Genomic DNA, 5,537 nt, shown 5'->3' with positions numbered 1-5,537 from the left:
AAAGGTGGAACAGATGTGTTTTTAGTCGTTTCTTGAAGATGGTTAAGGACTCGGCTGCTGGGATTGAGTTGGGCAGGTTATTCCACCAGGAGGGAACAGTTAATGAAAAAGTCTGTGAAAGTGAGTTTGTGCCTCTTTGAGATGGCACAATAATACGCCGTTCACTTGCAGAACGCAAGCTTCTAGAGGCACATAACTCTGAAGTAATGAATTTAGGTAAAGGGGTGCAGAGCCAGTGGTGGTTTTGTAGACAAACATGCCTTGAATTTTATGCGAGCAACTATTGGTAGCCAGTGCAAATTGATGAACAGAAGTGTGACATGCATTATTTTTGGCTCATTAAAAATGAATCTTGCTGCCGCGTTCTGGATTAATTGTAAAGGTTTGATAGAAGTGGCTGAAAGACCTGCCAAGAGAGCATTGCAATCGTCCAGCCTGGACAGAACAAGAGCTTGAACAAGGAGTTGTGAAGCATGTTCCGAAAGAAAGGACCTGATCTTCCTAATGTTGAATGAAGCAAATCAGCAGGAACGGAAAGTTTTAGCAATGTGGTCTGAGAAAGTCAGCCGATCATCATCGTTTTAAGAGTGTGGAACAGATGGATGTACCATATAAATTAAAAAAAATATATATATCTATATATATATTTTTTTTTTTTTCAGTTTGAGTCTGAGTCTGGTTCTTTGTGTTCAGATTCTAGGGAAATAACTTTTTTTTTTGCACAAAATGATTTAAAACATATTACATATTTTCCATATAGTCTATCAATTTATATGTGATTACACAGAAAAAAATGCTTTTTAAAGTGTACCCTACCCGACACACCAAATACCCCTGTACTATTTATGTGTGTGTTCGCATACTCACTTTTGGCTGCTTTTAAGGTCATCTTCACTCATGCCTTTGCCCTCTGATTGCTGAACTGCCCATACTGCTCTCCTGAGGAAACACAACATCACATCATATCATATCCTATAGAAACTACACGTTCACCATCTCTCTCCTCCCACCTCATGTCTGTACGTGACAAAACAAACACCACAGAAAGCACACAGGAGGTTACAATTAAAACAGACCTCGCAAGTGTTTCGCCTGTCTGCTGAGTATGTTTCACTTCCTCTCTTTTTATATGTGAAGTAGACATGTGGGGGCATGGGAGGCGTTTTAGGAGGGCGTGGACCAGTCTTAACTTTTATAAAGAATATCTCTTTGGGTTTGAGACTTTAGTCTTTGCAAATTTAGGGATCTTATCTATGCACAAACAGCTTGTAACACTCCAAAGAGAAAGGCAAACTTGAAATTGCATCATATGACCCCTTTAATTCAAGTTTATCTCATGTGATGCAGGACAACAATACACCCAGGGGAGTAAATTTCGTCTAACAGTTGGGGGGGGGACAATAAATATAAAATTTCTCAAGAGCAATTTTTGAAGGGGACACAAATAATACAGCTAAAATTGTACTTGTAAAGATATGTATACACAGAGGAAAGCCTTACTACTATTAGTGCAGTCAGCACTCGTGTCCGTTGTAGACATTACTATCTGTCACAGTGTTGCCAAGTCTGCGGTTTTCCCGTGGAATTGGGCTACTTTATCACTGTTGCCACGGGTTATTTTTCATGTCTGCAGGTTGAAGCGACCCCAATAACGTGATATTTAGCCCCTGGGATGCAAATTTTACCAGAGGACCCCCTCGAAACTATTATTGCTAACATAGCGGACTTATAAAAAATACATTGGCATCATCTGTGTTAAAGAGAAAATAATCACTTCATCCGATGTGAATAAATTTGCCTTGACAGCCTTACTTACTGGAGTTCCACAACTACTGGCTTTGTTCTCTCTCACCAGGACTTGTGTGTGTGTAGGTGATGTAAAAGAGGAAAGCAGGCATTTGGACCAAAGCACTGTGATGCAAGGGAGGGGGAGACTCTAAATGTTTCTAAACTTAAAACACATTTTTGTCCCATTTGCGTTGCTTTACTACTTACACGATTATTTAAAGTATAAAGCATTGTTATTTACAATACACAGCTGGTTTTCAATCATATTTTTAGGGGGGCAACCCTCAGATAGGGGGGGGCCTGTCCCACCCGAACAGGACTTTGCAAGGGTGCAGTCAGGATCACATCAGCAAACACAACACGCTACCTGTAAAATTGCCTTCAAGGCCATTTGCAGTTAGCAACCAGTGTGGACACATCCTGGCCAGGATTTCTATATTGGAGTGTCTATTTACACTAAGTTCAAATAACCCTGCTTTGTTGGCAGAGGATATTTACACTAACTCTGCCTACCAATATAGTTATTATATCCAATCACATGGAAGCCACTCAATGCATTTAGGCATTTAGACGTAGTCAAAACAATCGGCTTCAGTTCAAACCGAGCATCAGAATGGGGAAGAAAGGTGATTTAACTGACTTTGAATGTGGCATGGATGTGGTCAGCTATTTCAGGAACCGCTAATCTACTGGGATTTTCATGCACAACCATATCTAGGGTTTATAGAAAGGTGGAACAGATGTGTTTTTAGTCGTTTCTTGAAGATGGTTAAGGACTCGGCTGCTGGGATTGAGTTGGGCAGGTTATTCCACCAGGAGGGAACAGTTAATGAAAAAGTCTGTGAAAGTGAGTTTGTGCCTCTTTGAGATGGCACAATAATACGCCGTTCACTTGCAGAACGCAAGCTTCTAGAGGCACATAACTCTGAAGTAATGAATTTAGGTAAAGGGGTGCAGAGCCAGTGGTGGTTTTGTAGACAAACATGCCTTGAATTTTATGCGAGCAACTATTGGTAGCCAGTGCAAATTGATGAACAGAAGTGTGACATGCATTATTTTTGGCTCATTAAAAATGAATCTTGCTGCCGCGTTCTGGATTAATTGTAAAGGTTTGATAGAAGTGGCTGAAAGACCTGCCAAGAGAGCATTGCAATCGTCCAGCCTGGACAGAACAAGAGCTTGAACAAGGAGTTGTGAAGCATGTTCCGAAAGAAAGGACCTGATCTTCCTAATGTTGAATGAAGCAAATCAGCAGGAACGGAAAGTTTTAGCAATGTGGTCTGAGAAAGTCAGCCGATCATCATCGTTTTAAGAGTGTGGAACAGATGGATGTACCATATAAATTAAAAAAAATATATATATCTATATATATATTTTTTTTTTTTTCAGTTTGAGTCTGAGTCTGGTTCTTTGTGTTCAGATTCTAGGGAAATAACTTTTTTTTTTGCACAAAATGATTTAAAACATATTACATATTTTCCATATAGTCTATCAATTTATATGTGATTACACAGAAAAAAATGCTTTTTAAAGTGTACCCTACCCGACACACCAAATACCCCTGTACTATTTATGTGTGTGTTCGCATACTCACTTTTGGCTGCTTTTAAGGTCATCTTCACTCATGCCTTTGCCCTCTGATTGCTGAACTGCCCATACTGCTCTCCTGAGGAAACACAACATCACATCATATCATATCCTATAGAAACTACACGTTCACCATCTCTCTCCTCCCACCTCATGTCTGTAAACAAACAAACAAACACCACAGAAAGCACACAGGAGGTTACAATTAAAACAGACCTCGCAAGAGTTTCGCCTGTCTGCTTTCACTTCCCCCAGGGGAGTAAATTTCGTCTAACAGTTGGGGGGGGGACAATAAATATAAAATTTCTCAAGAGCAATTTTTGAAGGGGACACAAATAATACAGCTAAAATTGTACTTGTAAAGATATGTATACACAGAGGAAAGCCTTACTACTATTAGTGCAGTCAGCACTCGTGTCCGTTGTAGACATTACTATCTGTCACAGTGTTGCCAAGTCTGCGGTTTTCCCGTGGAATTGGGCTACTTTATCACTGTTGCCACGGGTTATTTTTCATGTCTGCAGGTTGAAGCGACCCCAATAACGTGATATTTAGCCCCTGGGATGCAAATTTTACCAGAGGACCCCCTCGAAACTATTATTGCTAACATAGCGGACTTATAAAAAATACATTGGCATCATCTGTGTTAAAGAGAAAATAATCACTTCATCCGATGTGAATAAATTTGCCTTGACAGCCTTACTTACTGGAGTTCCACAACTACTGGCTTTGTTCTCTCTCACCAGGACTTGTGTGTGTGTAGGTGATGTAAAAGAGGAAAGCAGGCATTTGGACCAAAGCACTGTGATGCAAGGGAGGGGGAGACTCTAAATTGGCATCATCTGTGTTAAAGAGAAAATAATCACTTCATCCGATGTGAATAAATTTGCCTTGACAGCCTTACTTACTGGAGTTCCACAACTACTGGCTTTGTTCTCTCTCACCAGGACTTGTGTGTGTGTAGGTGATGTAAAAGAGGAAAGCAGGCATTTGGACCAAAGCACTGTGATGCAAGGGAGGGGGAGACTCTAAATGTTTCTAAACTTAAAACACATTTTTGTCCCATTTGCGTTGCTTTACTACTTACACGATTATTTAAAGTATAAAGCATTGTTATTTACAATACACAGCTGGTTTTCAATCATATTTTTAGGGGGGCAACCCTCAGATAGGGGGGGGCCTGTCCCACCCGAACAGGACTTTGCAAGGGTGCAGTCAGGATCACATCAGCAAACACAACACGCTACCTGTAAAATTGCCTTCAAGGCCATTTGCAGTTAGCAACCAGTGTGGACACATCCTGGCCAGGATTTCTATATTGGAGTGTCTATTTACACTAAGTTCAAATAACCCTGCTTTGTTGGCAGAGGATATTTACACTAACTCTGCCTACCAATATAGTTATTATATCCAATCACATGGAAGCCACTCAATGCATTTAGGCATTTAGACGTAGTCAAAACAATCGGCTTCAGTTCAAACCGAGCATCAGAATGGGGAAGAAAGGTGATTTAACTGACTTTGAATGTGGCATGGATGTGGTCAGCTATTTCAGGAACCGCTAATCTACTGGGATTTTCATGCACAACCATATCTAGGGTTTATAGAGAATGGCCCGAGAAAACATCCAATGAATGGCATTTCTGTGGGCAAAAATGACCATTGAAACTTGAAGCAGATGGGCTACAGCAGCAGAAGATCACAACGAATGTCAGCTAAGAAAAGGAAACTCGAGCTATAATTCACACGGCTCACCAAAACTAGACAATCTACCTACATTTCTGCAAAACTCAAAAAAACGTACCTACATGTACAAATCGCTGCAGTTTCCAGTTGAAATGAACATTAGAGGCAGTAAAACAAGTGGCCCTATTATGCCATTTTTAAGCTTCCTAATATTGTATTGAGAGTCTCTTACAACAGGTTTGCACGCATGCAAGGACAAAAAAACTGAGATGCATGTGCATGTAAGTATATTTACTGATAGAAATTCCCAGTCATAAAGGTTTTATTTTTTTCTGTCTTTTCAGTCAGCTCTAAATAAATAGCATCTGAATTTGTGATGATCATCAAGTTTCAAGTAAAGGAGAGGAATGGGACAGAAAAAGAAAACAAATAATCTCTCTCTCTCTCTCTCTCTCTCTCTCTCTCTCTCTATATAT

Source organism: Sinocyclocheilus grahami, unplaced genomic scaffold, assembly GCF_001515645.1.
Source record: "Sinocyclocheilus grahami isolate Dianchi unplaced genomic scaffold, SAMN03320097.WGS_v1.1 scaffold649.1, whole genome shotgun sequence".
Classification (NCBI taxonomy): Eukaryota; Metazoa; Chordata; class Actinopteri; order Cypriniformes; family Cyprinidae; genus Sinocyclocheilus; species Sinocyclocheilus grahami.
The sequence above is the reverse complement of the archived record's forward strand: the minus strand, read 5'-3'. Positions refer to the sequence as shown.